The sequence below is a fragment of the Balearica regulorum genome, chromosome 1, assembly GCF_011004875.1.
Source record: "Balearica regulorum gibbericeps isolate bBalReg1 chromosome 1, bBalReg1.pri, whole genome shotgun sequence".
NCBI lineage: Eukaryota > Metazoa > Chordata > Aves > Gruiformes > Gruidae > Balearica > Balearica regulorum.
This window is the reverse complement of record NC_046184.1, coordinates 58,327,122-58,349,791: the sequence shown is the minus strand read 5'-3', so window position 1 is coordinate 58,349,791 and position 22,670 is coordinate 58,327,122. Positions and strand designations below refer to the sequence as shown.

The following is a 22,670-nucleotide window of genomic DNA, read 5'->3' as shown; positions in this document are numbered from 1 at the left end:
TGTCTGGCAAATCATTTTAAAAAGTATTATTTTTACATTGCAGCAGGGAACCAAGTTTCTCTAGACACTTATAGCCTAAACTACTGTGCCAAACTATGACTGTGTACAAACAGCCTTCTGCTGTATCTCATATTTTTATTCCTATTTCAAATAGTTCTGCTCCACCATTAACAGCAGCTATGGGGACAGCAGGCAAAAACCCTGGCACAGAGAAGACCTTTACATGGTCCAAGTTGAATTCTCAACTCTTCTAGCTATACATAGGGATTCACTAAGAGGACCTATGTCTGTTTACGAAGCTGATCTTGGAGGTGGAAGGCAGGAGGAGAGTGACTCTTTCTGGACATGAGAACAACAACAACTCATGAACTGAAAGAAAAGCTACATAGACTTAAGCTCCAGGATGTACAAGGAGGCCAGGTTGAAAACCACCTCACAGAGCATAAATACCGAGCTCAAGACAGTCTGAAAACCTTTGAAACATTCTGATTGCAACATTTCCCTATTGCATTCAAGGTCTTGCACAGTTTTGTGGGTCCTTACTTAGCTATCCATTATAAGCAATGTTCTAGAGAATGCCCCTGGTGCAGCAGAGCACACAAGGAACACTTGCCTGGTCTGTACACCTCAGCCTTAAGTTCTTTTCTGGTTAGCTTGTTCCTTTTCTGACCTATGCTTTCTCCCCTAAGTGTCAAATATATCAATCTTTAAAAAGGAACAGCATTAAGCATCTCTTATTTTAGAATTCATCCAACCATGCCCTCCTGTCTGGATCTGGAAGCACTGATTTTTATATTAAAGGAGAAGAAAGGACTCATCTGTCCATCTGAAATGAGTAAAATCAAGGGCACTTGAAGTAGGAACCTAGTCTGAACTGTTACAATCATGGCTATATAGCATATAAAATTTTCTCTGTTCTGGCATTACAGGAAAATACCTTTTTTTAAAAAAAAAAAAAAAAGAAAATTATCCCCTTCTGACAGGAGACTGCTGTAGCATGACATTCCATTGTCCCAGTAAGAGAAGGCAAATACAATTTGAAAGTTTCCAACAAAGTTTTGCTTTCTGACACAGCAGGATAAAAAACAACATGAGGAAACACTGACCATAGAGTAGCAGAACTGTTCCATGTGTTTTCACCACAGTTAACAACATTATCCAAAACCATATACACTACAGTGCTGTGGTGGTGAGGCACTGGAACAGGTTGCCCAGGAGGTTGTGGATGCCCCCTCCCTGGAAGTGTTCAAGGCCAGGCTGGATGGGGCTTTGGGCAACCTGTTTTAGTGGAGAGTGTTCCTGCCCGTGGCAGGGGGGGTTGGAACTAGGTGATCTTTAAGGTCCCTTCCAACCCAAACCATTCTGTGGTTCCCTGTTTATCAGGGAGTGTAGTGACAGGACAAGGGGTAATGGGTTTAAGCTGAAGGACGGTCGATTTAGATCAGATGTTAGAAAGAAATTCTTTGCTGTGAGGGTGGTGAGGCACTGGAACAGGTTGCCCAGAGAGGCTGTGGAGGCCCCATCCCTGGAAGTGTTCAAGGCCAGGTTGGATGAAGCTTTGGGCAACGTGATCTAGCGGAGGGTGTCCCTGCCTGTAGCAGGGGGGTTGGAACTAGATGATCTTTGAGGCCCCTTTCAACCTGAACCATTCTATGATTCTATGATATGCTTCTCCTTATCTACATGAGCAAGAGCTGAACCATTACTGCAGTTGTACTTTTTCATGACAGAATTGGTATAATACAGTGTGGTAATATTCATCAGTTAAATCTACATTACAGTAAGTTTTTAGAGCATTGAATAACTAAAATCTCCTAAAATCTAATTAATCCTAATTCCTGCCCATTAGGAAAAAACTTAGAACTTGCCATGTAAAAAGATTAACTCCCACTCTGTGGAGGAATAAGATACATTGGCTATGCACACATATTGTCTGCATAGCACTGGCATATACGCAGATACTTATTTTTTAGAGTTACACCAGTTTGTCTAATGAATTGGCAATCCCTTTTTTTAAATCAAAATTATGACTAATACATCTTCCTCATCACATTTGTGTATTCTCATTTTACATTTCCCATCATATAATGCATTAAACTGCAAACTCAAGTTCATCTACACAAAACTTTGACTTGGGGAGGGCCATTAAAACAATTCAGACTAATTTACTGCATAATGAAAGGTCAAAGACTTTAGTGTCTGCTATAAACATTCATACTGCAATATAACGCATATGATAAAAGCTAAGTGAACTGGTTTAAGTCACAAATCTTAAGTCACAGTTTAAAGCGTTTTTGTGCCTGTGGAGAAATCTTATTTTCTACTTACAGTCCTCTAAGAAAGAAAATTCTTTGTCAGTAAGCAGACACAACAGTTTCAAGTATCTAATTACTTAATTATTGCAAATAGTCTACAATATACTTGTATCCATATCCCCATATCCATTTATTTAAACAATTCTCTAAAGTCTGAATACATTTTACTTGATGTCAAAAAGAGATAAAAGCATCTCTACCTCTGAACAACAGAAATAAAGACATCTGAACATCTATGAAGAATAAAATATATTAAGTGGGATTCTGCTAAAAAAACCCAAAAATCCCACTAATAAAAAAATTGGTTTTTTTGGACTACTTCAGATGCATTTACAAGAAAAAAGTAACTAAAATTGTTTTCCAGATAGTTATCTGCAGTCAGCAATTTATGAATTAAATTGCCTGCTTCTGCATACCTTAATCTCAAATCCACCCCTTCTGATCTGTTCCACTAATTGAACACAGTGAAAAACACAGCCACTCGTTTTTTGGGTGGGTAGAGGGGGTATAAGAAAAAAAGACCAAAGAAAAATGGTAATACCTTCCTCTACATTTTAAACTATGAATGACATGACCGAAACAGAAGCCAGACAGTATTTTTCTTCATCAACATAAAAAAAAAACCACCCTGTCAAAAGTCAACTTACCTCAACAACCAACTAGTTCCAAGTGCTTAGCCAGGAGCTTTCTCATCCAGTTCACTGGTTTGACTTCAGATTTACATTATTTGTTGTCAACTTCTTAAGTATCTTACATTTGTTCAAATATGCCTAAGTCCTAAGATAGTGTTTCTTTTTCTTAAATTGATAGTCCATGAATGAAAATTAATTTGTACTCTCACTTTTCTCAAAATAATTGATTTTATTGATTCAGAGCACAGCAAGACTGGAATATCTTGCACTAAATAGCAAGCAGACCTACAGTGTAACAGTTACTGCCAAAAAGAGCTTACTGACTAAAAATTTAAAACATCTCTTCTATCAGTTTGTAGGTAAGTCACATTTGAAAAAAATGACAGAAGCAATCAAAATTAAACTTTTTTATTGAAATTTTGCTGTAGGCTCAATTAAGTGTTTCCTTTTTTATTTATTTTTTTTCCCCTTGGGTATTTAAATCAACTCTGAGTATGTTGGCAAAACTAGCTGGATTGAGTGCTGGCCACAACCAACCAAAGTCAAATCTACTGCACCTCCAAGTTTGATTAAAAGAGCCTAAATTCAAGTGAACTGGTTAAGTCTTTACCTTAAAAGAAAAACACAGATGAATGTACTCTCATCACTACAAACAATAAAAAGGGAAGTAAACCATTACGAGACCACACTTGAAATATTAGATTTTAAACAGGAAGCTGCTCAACAGGGGAAAAAAAAAAACCCAAACACAAAAACAAACCAACCAAAAAAATCTGACTGCACAGGACTGTCAAAGTTGAACTGTAAAATTTCTCTAAACCTCTTTTCTTACAAGTTTGAATGCCTACTTTGCTTTCATTCAAATCAAAACTCCAGTTCTGTGTTGAGGCATATATCACAATGGATTTCCTGCCAAGACTCATTAAAATGGTAGTTTTCGATGAATACAAGTATTCATCAGTTAAAGAGACTTTATGATACAGATTTCCAACTTAAGTTTCCCTCAACATATATTAATTATTAGCTTGAGTTTACTGAAATCACTCATCCATGTGGTTTTATTTACTAATCTCAGTAGAGTCAGCATAAATGCATTAGGAGAAATTTAAATTTCTAGCTGTGAAGACAAGCAGAATCCAAACTCTATGTACAAAACTCCAGAGGAATAAATTTCATTAAGAGGTCATGGAGTCAAACCACAGTACGCAGAGTTATATTTCATTATACCTCTCTGCATCCAACAACAATACATTTGCAATACTTCTCTAAGAAATAATTTGCAGTAGACAAATATGCTAGATCAATTTTACAGTTTCCACTTCGCCGTGTTTAAAAAGGACATGACATAGCAGTACTAGCTCCCGAAGTATCATACAATGAAATCAATCCCAGTTCCATCACTGGAAAATTGTAGACACTACTATTTCTTCAGACTTTTTAGGATGCTCAGAAAGGTAACATACTGTGCTGAACAGTAACAGGCCAAGGGGCCATTAACTGAAAAGAGGGACTACTCCACTATGCTGAACATGACTGGGCTGGAGTGAGGTCAGAAGATGTTAAGCCACTGCAGTAGCCTAGGATTGCAAGACAAATCAGCGTTGAGATTATTACTTCAAGCACTCAGAACAAGTTCTCACAGCCGCTAAAGGAAAAAGTGAAGCGGATAAACCATAATTAAGATGAACTTGTAAACTGATGCATTTCATTTAGTTGGACAACACCCATTTGCATTAGCTTCCAGGGCAGAAGCTGCATTTGTGTGTTTGTCTCGTCATACTCTATTTAAATCAGGATGCTAGTTTCCATCTCTTTCTACACCAGGAAACTCAATTAGAACCATGGTGTGCTTAAACTGAAAAAGAAGTTTAAGGTACAAGGTCACCAAGCCACCATTAGGCTAGAGCAATTGCCAGCAAAAACAATGCTGCTGTAGGCAATCCTAAGCTATTACAGTTTTGTTCCAACCCACAGAAGACTTAACGTCAGGCACACAATTTCTCTGCTTAACATGCAAACAGCTGCGCCTCAATTATAAACTAAGAAAACAAAGACCAATAAGACATTTATATGAAAAATCAATGATAAAAATGGATGTTAGAGGGCACTGAGTGCATTATTGACTCAAACAATCAAAACCTTATTACATCATACACTCAGGATTAAAATTTCTGGACACCTTTTAGTAGACATGCACACTAACTCTGGGTCTCTAAAATATACTTTAGTCATCAGTTAGGTTCAGCACGTTACCCAATAACTTGAAGTTACTATGCAAGAAAGCAGATGTAGTACACAGGGGTGGGGGATAAGACAACCTTAACTTTGAATTCCCCTTTTGGTAAACCTTGCATTAACAAGATGGGTTCCTGTACCTCCAGTCGTTCCACTTATAATCTTACCCTATTAGAGTCAGACCAATTCATAAGTGACACAAATCTGGGCAAGACATGGGCCTAGGGATGGGGGCAGAAGCAGAAGATTCAGTAGAATCAGCTCAGAAGTCACAATACTTATAACATGTGTCCTGTCCCATCTGTTCAGTATCCTGGAGATTAACAGAACAAAACCTGAATTTTTTGGTATAGTCAGACTACTTTAATCTCCCAGTACAAATGAAGTATATTTTCATGTGGTTAGCAGCCATGCCGATATACATACACACTGCCTTGTACCTGCGAATACTCTGACAGAGGACTAGCCTGTGAATTATTAGTTATTTAAAAATAATATACTGAATGTTTAAAGATCTGGGGAGGTAATAATGTTTCAAGTTTTCGAGATAGCTTGTTGCAGTGGTAAATGTCAGTCTCAGCATTTGTAGTAGAAATATTTGAGGTGCCAAGTAGCATTGCAGAGATTTAAGTACCTGTGGCATCTGACTCCACCAGACAGTTTTCAACTCAAACATGAGTATTAGAGCTACCACCCACTACACAGTTTAAACACTCTGCAACATTTTTCATAATACCAAACTAATGTGCTGGACAACACAAATTATTTCAGCCTCCTAAGTGAGAAAGTCTTCTAATCCCTTTCCTACAATTTTACTGGACAAGTAATTTTATTCTTTTATTATTAGTATTACTCATTCGTTACTGATTCACTTAAAAGATTATGGTGTAGCTCTCACAACCTATTTGTCTTCTTAAAACGTTCTGAAGCATATAAAAATCCACCTAGAGGAAATAATGAAAAAAAAAAAAAAAGCTTATTCTTTCTTTTTCTCTTCAGATGAAAATATCACCCTAGCATTTTTTTTTCTTATGAGAATAACTTGAAAGAAAAAGAAATAATTCCAGAATCATGGTAGGAATATCCTAACAATCTATGCAAACAAAGTCCAATAGAAGGCCTTCAGCTTCTACACTCATTCTTCTGGGACAGACAGAACCTATTTAGTCTTCCTGTTTATACAGAAGCAGCCACATGCTACCTGGCAGAGCAAACTTTGAGGTCAAAGTCTGTTCTCCAGAGAACTTTCAAAATCAGATCTTGGCTATACAAGTCAAGTATCCAAGAGATGACACCGTATTACAAAAAGAATCTCATAACTCACCAGCTTGGTGCCGGTCATACTTACTCACTCTGAAGTTCCAGGTCAGTAAACAGCAGAAGTTCAGATCCCCGTTTCTATCCACTAGTAGCAATTTTGCAGCTAGCTTAGAGTTAATGAAAAATTTGCCTGTTCACCTCCAGAAGGACAGTGCACACACTATGAATAAGTGGAACAAATAAAGCTATCAAGAAGGAGAACACGTCAATTTAAACAGTTCCACCTGACACAGAGCTTCACAGAACTGTTGTGTGATTTCACTCTAGTTATTTTTACAAGGTCAGATTAGCAGCACAATCTTGTGTTTATACAGTTTTGGCAATTGTGATTAGCAACTTCTAAACTCTTTTGTGCTAAAGGCAGCTCCACTTACATTTATCAATTGCTTCCCCCTCATTACAACTTTCCAGTTAACAAAAATATTTGCTTATCTCATTTAAACTTTGGGAGAGAGCGCTACAGTTGCAGACAGTGCATCTATGAGTCAATACATATCTGCACCACGATTTGCCATTTTTTACTGGAATGCTACGGATAAGTGAACTTAGTCACATTGTTACCTAGTGACTAATGTCAAAAGCATCTTTACACAAGCAATAACTGATTAGAGCGCTGTTAGTCTGGAGTTAAAACTTTACCGTATGTAGGCTTACAGACAGGACATGTAAGGATGTTGAGGATGTGTAATTTAATCTTTCAAGCCACAGTTCAACAGTGTCCATGCAAATTAACCTATATTTCTTTATAGTGTAGGGCGGCAGAGGCACAGATATCATAGTCTGCAGGAAGTCCATCTACTACAGTATCTCTGCAAGCGTGAAGCACAAATTTCTTATACAGTACTTAAGACATCACCCTGTTTAGGACAGAGCTGCTCACTTAGAAAAAAGCTTAGGTTCCTAGTCCACTCTGATAGAGTGTGGCTCAGGACACCATAACATAGGATTCAGAAGAAAAACCTATGGAAAAAGAAAAATGAAGAGCACAAATGGTGTTCCAAGAGAAAAAAAGGAGGAAGGAAAGGAACTGCAAGAAAGAAAAAGGAATTTAACAGCCACTGTATGAAGAGCTTCCCGACCAATGCAGTTCACTTCTGAAGAATTCCACTTTATTACCAGAAGCATGATATTGCTTTAAAACTCATTTTACCCAGTGTTTAGGCAAATTAGGAGCAACCCTTATTAAACCCACTGGGTACACACCACCCTCGGGGGCTATGAAACTTGTTACTTTCCACACCTACTGGAGACAGGTCGGTAACGATATCGCTAAAAGCCGGAAAACTTTTCCTACTCGGTTAGAGATGATGCCTGAAAGCACAAGCTATCTGCAAGAGTTTTTACTGCAAGCTTCATCTTGTCCTGTCACTCCCTCTCTCCTGGCTTCACTGTACAGACCAAACCGAACGAGGAAGTCAAGATCTGAGGGCGGAAGCCAAGCCCATTGCAATGTCTGCAGGAGGATTGTCAGCCTGTGACTCAGGCTACAGCCCTGACAGCTGCCAAACGGTCCTATTTTCTCCTGCCCGTTACTTCCAAAGGACGGACACTTAAAACGCGAGGTGTGGGGGGGAAGCAGGGACACGCACCGGAGGGAGGGGAGAGAGGACGATCCGGTGAAAAAGAGCGCGAATAACGCCACCCCACCTCGGTGAAGGCCAGTTAGCAGGGCGTGGAGGGAGGAGAGGCAACTCCCTGGGCATAACGCAACCGTGCAGCGCACGACGCGGCGGCACACACGCCCCCAAATGAAAGGGGGAGCACCCCGGGCACGGTAGATGGGCGCCCAGCCGGGCTACCTCCCACCCGACTCCGCGGAGAAGGCGGAGGAGAGCAGCGGGAGAGCGGCACCCTCTCGCCCCAGCAGGACAAAGAGGCGCGAAACCCGCGAGGGGAGAAGCGCGGCGCCAGGGGGGACAAACCAGGACCACCCGCACCCACCGCCCCACCCGATCGGCTTCACCTGAGCCCGGCTACGGCGGAGGGAGGGAAACGCCGCGACGGCGGCTGCGCTCCTCGCAGCGAGAGAGTGGTATCCTCACGCTGCCGGCTCCTCCCGCAGGCACCGCGACCGCCTCTCGCTCACCGGCACTGAGAAGCGCCGGCCGGGAGGAGCCGCCGCGGCCCAGCAACGCCACCGCCCCGCCCTCGCCACCCCCCTCCCCGCGGCCCTGCCAGCCAATAGCGTAGCCGGCTGCCTAGAGCTGACGGACGTCGCCGCCAATAGGAGCCGGGGGGCAGAGCGGAGGAGAGCCGTTAAGGAAGCGGCGAGCCGTTGAGGAAAGGGGGAGGTTAGCAACGCTCGGGCGCGCGCGGAGCCCTACCCCTCAGCGCGCCAGCGCAACCCCCTCCGGCGGAGCGCAGGCCGGCAGCGGCCGCCGAGGGGCTCGGGAGGGGCAGGCGGCGCACCCCGGCCTCCCCCCGCCGGCCACGGGGCCCTGCCCAAGCTCCCCGCTCCCCTTCCCCCCCCCCACGAGGTTGAGCCGTGCCAAGCTGCTCCCACAACCCCCCGTGCCAGGCCAACCCCGCGGGCCCCACAATGCCCCGCGCCGGGCGGGCACCGGCCCGCGCCAGGCTCTGCCCTTCCGGAAGCGCTGCCTCGCTGGCACTCCGGAGGGCCTCGGGTGCGCCGGCCCCAGCGTGCCCCCAGGCCGGGGAGAAGGGAACTCGGGGTCAGCCTCCCGTAGAGCAGGGCGATGGGCTGCAGCCCCGTCCTCCGGAGGCCGTGCCAGAAGCACTCGGAAATGGGACGGGGGGGGGGGGGGATCTCCACCCGGTCAAAAAGTCCCCACCCAACCCTGTTGTCTTATAGTGTAAAATAACCGCGATAAGGAGATGCAAGTCAGAGTTTCCTTTCATCCGATAAAGGAACAGAACTGAAGCAGAAGTATCGGCATAAGCAGCCCCTGGTGCTGCTGAGGGGTTCGAACAGGCAGGGCGTGTGTCAGAGGAGGCTTGCAGTGTATTAAAAAAGGCATGCCAAAACAGTAGAGGTGTGAAAAAAATAGAATTGACGTAATTCTGCCTCTTTGCATTTACTACAGTGCTCTTCAAGGCTGAACTTCAGGACAAGTGAAGGAAGCAGTAGCCAAGATGCAAGACTATAAAGTCCTGAAAAGAGTACAGCATATATAAGTCCATATGTCAGATCCAGCTCTGCAGATGAGGTTTATTGTGCATTTACAAGCATGCAAAGATACAAGGCTCCCTTCTTTTGGGGCTTCCTGCGAGGAGGGCAGATTTGCAGACGTTAAGTGCCAACGACTGAAAACATAAGGTGAAGTTTACTGCTGACAATATCAAAGTTACATGTGGAAGAGGCAAACCAAGTGAAAGAGGTTTCAATAAAGAGGGAGGTTAGCAGAGAAGTGTCTCGAGTAAGCATCTCTTGTCTAAGTGAAACACTTCAGGCTTAGAAAGATTCACTGCAGCAGTTTGGAAACAATGCTAGACCTTTGTATCTTAAGACACAAAAGGCAGTGGGAGAAATCACTGAAAGGTTTCTACAGATGAGTATCGGGGATACAGAGGTGTCATTGTTAAAGGCAGAGATGAGAAATTTAAATGCAGGTACAAAAAGAGAATTTAATTTGGCAGTGAGGAGGGAACATACAGGATAGGTCTTCACTAGTACATCAAAGCAGAAAATGAAAGGAAGCTGGAATTATGACAACCAAAGGTACCTACATAACCAGATACTTTAGATGGTGAAACAGTCTTCAGTATCCAGTGACTCATTTTGATCCATGAAAAAAAGTGACCAACAGATGGAAAGGATATTTACTGGTTGAACAACAGAGTTTTAAATTCTACCATGAAAATGACGCAGAATGAAAATAGTGGAGGTGACTACATATACCACATATATATACATATACTACATATACAGGTGACTACTGTTTTAAGAACAGGAGAGGCGACCTCTACAGCCAAGGGGCTGAGAAAGGAGAGGTAAGCAAAGGAAAGCAGTCAGTATCGAGTCTAAATAAAGCTTTTAAAGGAGAAAAATAGCAGGTCTTAGCTGCAAAAACAAATTACAAGAGGCAGAACGAACTGACAGCGGCAGTAATGTAGGAAATAAAAGATAATGACTGCAAGCATGAAACACAGGCATAAAGAGGCTGCCACAAAGTTATTTTTGAAGAGCATATGATACTGGGCATTTTAAATGTTTTTATTCTTTTCTGACTCTCATATGTACTGTGCTCTTCCTGATGCTAAGATTTAAGTCTAAGGTCAGTCTGGACTCTCTTCTTAAGGTTTGGCACTTTTTTTTTGCCTTTTTTTTTAAAAAAAAAATTGAGAACTTGATCCCACTTCTGTTTAATCAATATCAAAACTTTCTTGAAGACTTCAGCAGTAAAGCATCAAAACTGAGCTCAGAACAAAGACTGCTGCAGGTTTACACCATCCTTCCCCTTAACAAAAAGTGTATCATCCCACCTCTTTTGAACACTCTGTATTTCCATCGTGGTCAGATTTGTAGATGCGTGGTAGTTGAGGCAAGTCAGATTTGGAATGTCTGTTTTCCATAGCTTGATTACTTTGAAAATAAGTGCAACAGGTTTTTGTGTTGATCTGGTGGCAGGAAGTTACCCGGAAAAGGAGACACACCTCAGAGAGAAACAAGTATGACTAAAAAAGCTATCGTTAATTTTATACATCTGTTACTTTCTACAAATTTACAGGATGTTAATTTGGATCCTTCTGATCAACTTCACTCACATTTTCCATCGATGTTTGCAAGCCAGCATCCTTTGGAAGAACAAAGGTGTAATGGTCATTGAATTCTGGAAAACATCATCTCAATGGCAGACAGATTTACCAGTTTGGTAGGAGTAAATCAATGGTACTGTACTATTTCTAGAGGGGAAAAAATGTGTTAAGTAGTGAGCAACCAGAGATGCCTCTTCAATTTGCCAGCCTTAACTGCAGACCAAACAAATGCCTGCTTTGAACTACAGTGTTTTCCCCTACACTGGTCTAAACCAAGACAATTGGGCTTAAGTTTGTTGGCAAAGAACAATCCCTGGGAGAAGCCTGCACTTCTGTGATCAACAATAAATGCAGGGACATTTGATTTCTGTATCTGACAAACAGGTAAAGTGGCTAAATTCATTTTGGTGAATAATTTCCAATGCTTTGCGAGGCAGAAGAAATCCCTTCCAAAAGTAGTTTCTTACTGATGAGCTCAGGGGAGTGAAACAAGAAGAGTAACAGAGACAAAAGGTGTTTACTTTATCAGAGAAGTCACATTGCTAAATAACTAACCACAGTGGATGTAGACAGAAACCGCACGTGTATGGATCTGGAAAATGTCACAATCTGGTATTGCTAAGAACCCTGAGCTCTGCTTTTGCAAAAGCCTGAAACACCAGTAGTTTCAGTGCAGATTCATAATTAGAATTCCTCAAAAAAGGCAGTTATGGAGTAGCTTTAATATGTACAACCATACAAAGCAGCAGCTATAAATGCAGGTGAGAACTTGAAGAGTTTTCATGTACCATAACAAAAGGAAATGGCTCTTTTGAGGTCGGTCTGTAGAAGAAGAAAGCCACACACGCATGTCTCTGGACTTCACGCCTACACCTTCTTAACAGTCTGAAATTTGTCTGCAATTTAGGCACCATCTCTTAGCACATAACTTCCTTTTCCCCTTACATCAATTCTTTATTGTTCTGCTCCCATAACAAATGCCAAATCCAAATTGTGAGAGTGCAGAAGGTGGGAAACCCTGAACTTAAGATATGGAAGGACTGAAAGCAAGTGATGTTTCCACTGCAGGGTCAGAGCTTCCAAATTTAGCAACTAACCATTTAAGCCCAAGTTCTAGCTCCGTTCATCCAAATTCTACCAGGAGCAGCTGACATAAAGGAGCTGCACTGCAGCACACTAAGGGAAACGTGGCCCAGTAACCTGTCTCAGAAGCAGCCAGTAGCAGATGTTAGGAGGAGGGTATCCCTTTTCTTACAGAATGATGTTACCCTTAGCAAGACTACCCAACTTATGGCATGGCTGTGGAAAAGGTATGGCTTAATTGGCTCATTTTCGTATGTCAGGGTGTGATTCCATCATGCCCTCTTCATCAGCAAAGCTGGTTTAAGATGTTGTCTGTCCTCCCACTAACCATTTGTTCCTAGTGCTGTGTCATAGTTTACCACTGCTCCAGCGGTGCTGATGCAGATGTTTCAAAAGCCATATTGTAAACTGGATCACTGAAATAGAGCTGAAAAAGGTTAAGAAAAAAGATCAGTTCACTGATCTAGTTTACAGGCCCACAGAGAGATGCATCAGCACAACTGACGGGATTAAACTGAGGCACCATGACAGGAGTGTTTGACTTTGCTGATGGAGAAAATTTAAGAGGGAACTATACCTGCACCCCAAGACTGGGGAGGAGCCGTACCTGGCATACTTTAGCATTTAAAACAGTTATTCTACTTTTCACCTCTCCACAACCCTCCACCCACACAATCCTGTGTGAACAACTCGCTGAACTTCTGCTCCCTCATTGTGGTTCTTGCTTTAGCTTTAGTAAAAAAAGGAACATGGTTTTACTTTCTTAACACATTAATGACAAGATCTGCGGCTGAAAAACAGTGCTTACACACAGCATCTCTGTTCATTTGGCATACCGTTCAGAGGCATAAATCTCTACCCATCACTTAGGTAGAGCAGTAAGTTTATTTATCTTGTGCCAGAGTCCCCCCTTTTGATAAAATGGGAGTGACACCATCTTGTAGAAGGGACCTTTATTGGGGAAGTAGGTTATCAAACAATTGTGCTGGGACTGAAGTCATGGAAGTGTCCTCAGAAACACACCTAAATGAAAACTTGTGTCTTAGGCAGAGGAAAACTCTATTCTTGGAGCTTGTGAGTTTCTCCAAAACCTGATATGAGATTACAACTCTATTATGCATGGTTAGAGACACCACATTCCTGATCTGACATACTAAGAATAATGGCCTAGAGCTCTTTACCTCCAAGGAATTCTAATATAATCATCTCTGCCATCTGGATATAAGCACAATGCTAAACAACAGGCATTTCTTAGTTCAGTATATCCCCTTCCTAACCTTGTTTCTTCTGGCCTTGTTCTCTTGCTGCTCACTATTTTCTATTCAGCTTTAAATTTGGAGAAAGCTGGCATTCCACATTATACAAAAGAGCCAACAGTAATACAACCATCCAGAAAAAGTATTTTTGCCCCAAAACTGACATCTGGAATCTGAATCTTCTGCCTTGGGCCTACCCAGACTTGTCCAAAACACCAGCAGAACACATCCTGTTACCTGCCTTAAATAAGCACAGCAAGTTTTTGCTGCAGAAAACAAATCAAGCATTTTCACACAATCTGTTATGGCTTAGCTCCTTCAGTGATAATTCAGCAAGTACGATGCATGTAATTTTAGACTTGTCTGTCCTGGCCTCACAGCTCCCTTGGTTCAACAATTGCCAAGGATCCTTTATTAACATGTCAAATACCTCCTTTTCCTTCTCCCTTGCTCAGAGAGGGTAAGAAATGCTTCAGATTCCTGAGTTTAGAAGGGCTTGGGGGCATTCTTACTCAGCAGAGGATAAGCTGACAGGAGAATAACATCCCTCCCCAGCCCCTCTGTCACCCTGCATCTATCATGTGTATGATGCTCAGGTAGCAAACATACTTGCCAGGTTTAGGTCAGATATTGATAAGGAAAAAATACTTTAAAGAGGTTGACAAATCCATGTAAACACTGTTTAATTTGTCCTGATAAGGCAGGGCTGTGGAGAGCTTTATGCCACCTTTGCTTCTCTCTTCCTTCCCTACATCTGAGGCTGGGCCATGTTTTCACAGAACCAAGAATTCAGTAGCAAGGTGACTACGCTATGTGGAAAACAGGACTAAGTTCAGAGAATACCTAAAGGTGATGGTGTTTATCTACTTCGCTTTTTTTTTTTTCCCCATGGATTTAAATTGCTTTTCAGCATCAGTCACCTTTATGGACCTCTAAACAAAAGGCATCTAACTGGATGTTCGCTTCCCTCTTCCTCTCCTGAAACATCTTCCTGTAGCAGGAATTTAGTCTCCCCTTATTTTTTTCCTCCCTACAAAAACATGAGAGCGCCCCTACTTTCAGCTTGCTTCCTTTCCTGAGGTTACTGTGTGAGCTTTTGCTCCACCAATGGTGCCTCTTAGCTTACTTCATGTTTGCTGTTTGGTTTTGGGCTCAGCCTGCAATTGTAATCAAGGCCAAATATTTGCTCAAATGAAGTGGTTCTGTGGTTCTCATTCCAGGGAGCTGGCTGAGGACAAAGTGAAACTAGCTTGAAATATTCTAGTATGCCCAAGAGATGCTAGGAAAAAGGGATTTTTCCAGTGCTGTAGAAAGTCATCCAGATTCTCATTGTAGCTTTGTTGTGGGAACTGCAGGGGAACTAACTCGTTTATAGCCTGCCACAATTTAAGACACCACTTTTGTCTGCCAGAAACCAAAGACAGTCCGGTGAAAGCCAAAGTTTGAGACCATTCTTTCAGGCTACTGCCAGAAAGAAGACTCAATGTGAAATTACACAAGCATTCGTTCTCCCTCTTCTGCAAGAATGAAGCCCACATTTTTCTGATAAGAGGAGGCTACATCCTTTGTGCTTGCAAGTCAGCAGCAGGTCTTATAAACACACCCACGGATTCTCAGTATAACATATTGCAAGCTCTGTGCGTCTGGAGCCAGTGCATACTTTGCTCAACAACCCCCCTTTCATTTCTGCCAAGATTCCCTCCCACATTTGGGACTTCTTTCCTGCTCCCTTGAGAGCCTCCTCAATTCTCCCAGCTCCTCTGGCCTCCCACTGTCAGCGTGGACTGTTCTGTATGGCTTTGCCGGTCTGCTCTGCCTTTGGAAACATATGGGCCAGTGCAGGAAGCTGGGCACAAAGAAGATCCGTGTGTTGCCCTTACTCTCAGCCCCCTGTTTGGGTCAGGTGGATGGACCAGAAAACTGAACTGAGCGCTGGCACAGAAGGCAGAAAACTAGCTAGGACTTACTGAGGTGTTAGCTTTGTAGGATGTGAGAAAATACCAACAGATACATGAGGTGCCATCACTGTGGGAAACCACCTGTTAGCAGAGGTGCAGACAAGAGCTCCATTTAACACAGCCACCTTCTTTCCCATTTATCAGAGTATCGTTTCCTGGGATTAGTCAGGAACAAAGAAAGCAACTCACTGAGCATCCTGTGTGTTCGCATAACACACAATTCTTGTCAAAAATCAGTACCTCACTGAGGAGTAGCAGGCTACTGGGCTGTCCAGTTGCAGGCTAGCACCTGCTCTGCAATATATCTTAGCTACCTCGAGACAGGAGAGTGTTAGAGAAACCAAACCCACAGGACAGAGGTGCTCGGGGGCTTCTTGTGAAATTCCTTACGTGAGGTAGCAGCTTGTGTTAGGCTGGGGTGGAAGGAGTCCTGTAGGCACTGCTGCCTTCTGCACCAGCTCAGAGAAAAAAAAAAAGGTTTTTTTTGTGGAAGAGAGCATTTGAACTTTTCACAGATCCAAGCATGATACAAATCTAAAGCATGAAAGAAAATAGCTCTGCTCTCTTCTACCTAGTGGGTCAAGGCATTCAGCCCATGGTAAATCCTGTCCACTCCCTCCTTGTCTTTTCTGTTTACACATGGAGTAAAAGCATCCTTAAACCTCTTGCTACTCTATCATTCTCCTGATTACAGCAGCATCTAACACTGAGCTTGAAACACACACCTGTACATAAGTTTGTGGCTAATTGCAAGACAGCACAGAAGCCTATAATTCTTTGACTCTTTATAGAGGAATGTACATGTATAAAAGCCTTTTGAATTTTCATAAGCTGCCCCTTAGATGTGGCACAGCAAAACACAGAAAAATGAAAACAAGATGCTCACCCCATGATTCAGCTTTCCTGCAAAGTTTCTTCTAGCAGCCATCATAACTCTGAAAATAATCATCCCAGCCCCTTTTTCCTGTGGGCTAAAAACACATCAGCAATGAGGATCATAATTTTAAGGTTTTTGTTCCCACTAGGAATCCATGAGAAAGACCTTTGCATTACATGGAGAAAAAAGAATCATATACAGGAAAAGAAGGTTGTGCATGGTGGTTTTTTTTTTACTTAAGGAATGCTAAATCAGGTTTGGCTTTGCTAGGGGACATACCAGCTGTCTCCAAGCTCATTTTATTATGATCTCTCTTGTACCTTAATTGAGAAAGCAGGGTGTGGAAGTTTCAACAAAAGCTCCTCTTTGTAGTGTGTTAATTAGGCACAGGAGTTAACAAAACCCCTCAGTTACGAACAATTACCTTTCCCCAGGCTTACTTCCATTTTCATGCTACCACATTTTTACTAATTTTCTATTAGTTTTCCAGAGTGGACATGACTAATTTCTAAAATTAGTCTTCTAATTAGCAAAGAAAAGAAAAAAAAAAGAAAAAAAACCAAGCAGGAAAATATGTAAAGCAGGAGGAGGAAAAAAAAAAAAGGTATAATTAGAAGCACTTAAAGATGCCTTTTTTTGTGCTTCTTCAGGATACAGGAGTCCAAGGTCTTTTCAGATCACTGTAAAGTCTCCTTTAAAACTGAAAATCTAGATTATGGTCCCCTGGAAATGACTCTGGGTATAAATGCCTGGGGATGGGACAGAATGTGATCTGGGTTTGTGTGCTCTGAAATGAGTGCTACCCTCACCCCTGCAGGAGGAGGAAATGTAGGAAAGCCAGAGAGGCTGTGAAATTCCTCCAGTCCCTCTCCATCCATTCCATTTGCAAAGCAAAGATTGCTTTAAAAAGAGGGCTCTGCTTGGCCTCGGACAGCTTTCTGCCTGCCAGTGTCCTGGCTAGCTGCTCAGCATGTGCTCAGACCCAGAAATACAACAGCTGGGAAGGGAGAGGCCTCTGCCCTCCTCCCTGCCAACACTATGCTTCCTCCTGATGGCAATGACCTCACCTCTTGGCACGCACCAACCACCCTGGCACTGGTATGTCTCCTTCCGCCCCCCGCCCCCTGCCTCCCAGCAAGGGAAGGAAGAAACCCAGGAGCTTGGGGCAGAACTTCTGCCTCAAAGAGGCAATCCCAATGGTGGAAAAGTGTACTGTAAGGACAACTGCCATCTTAATGCTAAATGTTTTACACCTTGCATTGGCATGAAACCTTTCACGCCACTGCTCTCTAATCTTGTTCTCTGTTTCTGGAGAAAGGTCGAGTGAGGCACTTTAACCCATAGTATCAGGAGAAGCATATTATGATTCAGTCTCCAGCGTCACACTCCTTTTGCTGCCTGGGATAGTGCTGTTTAGCCAATACCTTTATAATGTAGAAGACACCCAGATATTCAAGCATAGATGAGGGGCATCATCTGTCTTCCCTGAAGGTTGCCTTTGTGTCCAAGGAGCTGCCCAGAAAGCAGGTGAGCAGCATTTATGTCAGACTGCGGAAAAGAGTAGCTCAAGCTATGTTCCCAACAGGATCTGTGTCTCCTGGCCTGCCAGCAGACCTGGAAAAGACCATTTAGAGGAAAACTCATAATTCTTGGTGGCAGCCTCCCAAGAACAGTAGTTCTCATTGGGAACAATCTTGCCTCTCCTCTCTGGAACAGACTGAGGATAGTCTAGAGAAGGTATCTGGTGATGATAGGCATTCCCCCCTTTATTGCTGCACCTCAAACCACAGTCCTCCTTTCTCACTGTGTTGCAGTAGCACAGACTGATTCTCAAGCCAAGATCAGCTCCTGTTGCTTTCCCCAAAGAGCTTTCAAGTTCAAACAAACCAGACAAACTCAGCGTGAGAGAGCAATCAGAAATAAGGAAAGGCTGAGAATGGCCCTAATGCCTGCAGCAGGTCCCAGGCAGGGACTGGGTACAGGATCCTATCCCGACTGACCAGGCAAGTCAGGGAACCGAAGACCCCATGCCAGCGCAGAGCTGCTTCACGTATGATGGAAAATGTTTAAACTGCTGTAGATGGGGCCCACAGGAAACTTTTGGGAAGTGTGTGCTGGGTCTAAGACAGGAACCAAGAGAGTCAGTGTTTAAAATATGCACTGACAATGAATTGCTTCATTACTTGGAGAAAAATTGAGAAGGAGGGGAGGAGTAAAACTCAGCCACATCAGGAAACAGGCAAGTAATTGTCTGACGGATACACCGGGTCTGCTGATTGCTGGTCTAAGACTGCTGCTCAGCCCACAGCGTCTTCCTCATCATGATAAGCTTCTCCTTCCAGGAGACAGCAAGGTCTTCTCTGCATTTAGATATTCCCCATGGGAACGCACTGCATCTCGGAAAGGGCAATGTGCTCCCAGAAGATTTTCCTAGAGAGAAAAGATGGCAGAGAGAGTAGCCATTTGAAGGCTCACATGCTGAACATAAGACCCTGAGGACAGCCTCCTCCCTCAAGATCAGCAGCAGGGGCTACATGGCACAGCTAAGCCTCCCCCACTGCATGCCCCCATGTGCCCCAGATCCTCAGTGGCTGCGCAGAGTGCAGGGGACCCCACAAGAGAAGTGCCACAGCCATGCGATGCCAAGCTCAGCAAGGTGGTACAATCCCTGCCTACATGCTAGTCACCAGAGCACCTTCCCTGTCATGCAGCCCCCCGCCTGGACGCGTCCTCTCCTGTGGGGTCTCACACCCTGGAAAAGAAGCAAGCAGATACATCTCGCATAGGGCTGCTTACCGTCTCTGCTAGTGTCTTGTTTTGCTCTGCTGTACTGTTTTTCTTTCTCCTCCTACACCTTCCTCTGCATATACACTCTCAGTTGAAGAATGAAAGTGTCACCCTTCAAACTAAGGAAACTTTTGGCCCATGAGCAGCTGAAGAAAGGTGCATAGACACGTGAGCCGCAGCCTCCCTCCCACAGCACTTTGTAAAGCAAGTGAGTAGTCTCAGGCAAGAGGCTTTCTACACGTAGAACAGTCCAAGGCAAGGAGTTGTGCAGGGCAAAGCACCTGAAGAAACTGGACCTCGTGGCCTGGGCTTGCACATCTGTGAGCAGAGACATGAGAAATGTTGCCTTCCCGGAGCTGGAGTTGGGGGGGGAGCCCTGGAAGCCTCAGGCAGGAAGAGTGACTTGGGAAGATGCCCAATCTTGCACAGAGCGAGGCAGGTAATGATCATACAACTATTTATGGTGCTTTCGTTGGGACAACTACAGCCATATATGGGCAAGAGCACTCCACTCACAGCAGAGCTGCGGAGGTGGAGCCTCAAGGGGCGCTCCTCATGCTTCTCCCAGGCTATCTGCTTGCATAAGCTGCTGACCTCCTTCCCGGGAAAAACCCTGGGAACCCTCGCTGAATTTAAATTTCAAACTACAAAATGACCCGGCTCCCCTCCCTTTCTCCCCCACACCTCCTACTAGCCAGAGCTGTGGTGAAGCAGAAGCGTCTGCATTTCTAATGTTGTGAGTATCTGGGAGCACTAGGTTGGAGAGTCCCCTGCAACCAACGTGGGAAACCTATTCCCATCTGGTTGTGATAGTACTGAGAACCGGAAGAAAAAAAAAGAGGAAAAACAAACAACCCTCCCCTCGGCCCCCCCAGTGTGGCTTGTCAGACACTAGCGAGTGTGTGAAAGGCTGCAGCTGGCAGATCTGATGCACAAACTCCGTTGCAGAACCTTTTGCCTCTGGATGTGCTTCAGAGCCCCCCAGTATCTCTGGCTGAGCTGCCAATGTGCATGGTGTTCCTACACATTTCAACCCTGTCCAATCCACCCAGCTGAACTACACTGGAAACTGGTTACAAATAAAACCGAACATAAACATGCTAAAAATGTCACTGTCATCAGATAAGGTTGCTATGCACATAAAATTCCTGACACAAGTTTGTTAAACCAAGGACATGAAAAGTTAAGCAACATGCATATGGTGGCTGGGATGGGGGAGAGGGGTATGGTGGGCAGGTATTCAGGCTGTAACTCTGGTTTTGGGCCTGCTGCCAGCCTGTAGGACATCACCCCAGTATGACTCAATTTCTCTCCATGGGGAAAAAAAAAAAGAAAAAAACCCAAACCTTACAGCACCCACCTCCTTTTGCGGATACTGGTATGTTTTGGGAAGGAGCAGCAGGCAGGAGGCAGGGATTATACACACCACTTGTGAGCTGCGGAAGGATGGCTTTTCAGAGGACAAAGCATGTGCTGACCACCAGCCCTCTGCCATCTTTACCAAAATCAGTCATGTTTAGCTCTCCAGGAGGCAGTTATGTCTGTTTTATAAGGGAGGAAACAGGCACCAAGAGCTTCCTCTATAATACACTTCTTATAGCTGTGGTGAGGTTCAAGTTGCAGAAGTGCAGGGTTGAGTGGGGGAGGTGCTACCACACGGGCTTACCAGTTCTGACACCTAGGTTTGCACAGAGGCACCTGAGCTGCCAGATGTAATTACCTTCTCTAGCACCTACTGAGTTTTTATAGTTCTCAAGCCACATATTTGAAGAGATGGGGGTGGGAGTGGTTCACAGGTAGGAGTGATTTCAGGTGATCCCCCCCTCTCCTGAGCTTACCACAACAACCACCCCTTAACTGCCTGCAGACTATCTGTGGCTCAAGAAAGAGTAGCTGTGCACCCTTTGCCCTGGGATGAGTGACGTGGGTTATGTTAACCTGCAAGGGTGGACCATCGTGTTCCTCCTCAGCCTCACAAGGGTCAGGGTTGGGTCTTGACGACTGTACAAAGCCAACCCAAATCTGAGCAGCCCCCGAAGGAAGAAGTCCTGTTCCCCTCCCTCCTCTGATCATCACATTCCCACTGCCAGTCCCAGATGACACAGCCAGCTGATCCAACCGGAAACAAACCTGAACCAAAAGAAAGAGAGATGTTTCCAGTTTGATCATTTTCTTGGTTCATTTGACTACCTGGGTGCTAGAGAGGCACCGGAAATGCACAGTCGTGGGCAGCCAGACATAAGCTGGTCAGAAACCAGGAGGGAATTGCAGCCTGGGAGAGGCCAGAAAGCCTCCTTTCCAGTGGTACCGTGAATGAATTTACTGCAGCTGTGTGGCTGTCACAGGGGTTGTTATAGCATCCCACATGCAAGTGCTTGCAATCAGCATCTGAATTAAGGAACATCTATTGCCAAACATGTAGGATTACCAAAATCACAGCATCATGTAGTGCAGGAGGTAACTTTGGAGGTCTCCAGTCCAACCACCTGCTTGGAGCAGGACCAGCCTTAAGGTTAGATCAAGGTGCTCAGGGCCATATCCAGCTGGGGTTTGAAAACCTCTGAGAGTGGCAAATCCACAATCTCCATTCTTGCTTCTTGTCATCTGACAATTTGACTCTCCCTTCTGCATAACCTCCATTTGAGTAGTAGAAGACAGCAATTAGATAACCCCCCTTAGAAGCTATCTCCTCTCTTTGCAAAACAACCCAGCTCCCTCAGCCCCTGCTTATGTGTCAGATGCTCCAGCTCCCTGGCCAGCTTCATGCTCCTCCAGTGGAGTCACTCCCATTTGTTAATGTCCCTCTTGCCAAACGCAAAGGACTATCCTGAAGCAGCCTGAGGAGTTGTCCGTCTCACCTCCTGGAGAAGAACAGGTGTCTGCCTACTTGTAAAAGGACGAGTTTTTGTGAGTGCGTTTGTTGGGGTGTGCATGCACAGTACCAGCCCGTGTTAGGGCACATACACTGTGTCACACAGGGAGTCAATGCATCCGCCTATCATGTAAATATTGGCTCAGAAGTTTAGGTCATAAAAATGGGTGCAAATTCACTCAAGTCCGGGAAGCTCTGCTGGTTTCTGTGAGCAGAGCTGTACTGTCCATATGCTGTGTCCATATGCGTACCCAGGGATGTCTGTGCACTGTCCTTCTCCTTCAGTGGCTCAGATCCTCCTTCCCGTTGTTATCAGAGAAGATGTTTACAGTCAGATCTAAATCTGGTCAGGTAGCTTCTCGATTACTCACATCTCAGTCATTACTCTGCTTCAGTAACCCTGGAGCTTGGGGAGACAGGGTGTACCAGGCAGTAGCTGGGACTGGAAGACAACAGAAATCATGTTCTGCTCTGGTGATGTTGCCTGAGGGCGATACATCACTGCCATGATGTCATAACTGTGAGGCACAACCTTCAGAGTGTAAAAAAGAGCACCCATTACTCAGTGGGCCAGCAGGTGATATGAAAGGAGGCAAGCAAGAAGGAAGACCTCAAAACT

At 44.1% G+C, this 22,670-nt stretch overlaps 1 protein-coding gene and 1 long non-coding RNA gene across 3 annotated transcripts in view; both read right to left on the bottom strand.

Moving 5' to 3' along the window:
* MYH9 (myosin heavy chain 9) overlaps positions 1-8,765 on the bottom strand; it is a 73,322-nt gene extending 64,557 nt beyond the window's left edge. Inside the window, exon 1 of one of the 2 annotated variants that reach the window (XM_075753441.1) lies at positions 8,466-8,765. The gene's annotated coding sequence lies outside the window, so the exon portion shown is untranslated. Of the gene's footprint in view, positions 1-2,962; positions 3,519-8,465 lie in introns of those variants that run through there. The other variant, XM_075753449.1, reaches the window with a different exon arrangement.
* A 7,101-nt stretch (positions 8,766-15,866) lies between these two features.
* LOC142601983 (uncharacterized) lies at positions 15,867-21,719 on the bottom strand. The gene is made up of 3 exons (XR_012835557.1): positions 21,608-21,719; positions 16,402-16,486; positions 15,867-15,973 (listed from the first exon to the last, which is right to left on the bottom strand). It is a non-coding gene; the product is annotated as an uncharacterized LOC142601983 (long non-coding RNA).
* Positions 21,720-22,670: the final 951 nt, after the last annotated feature.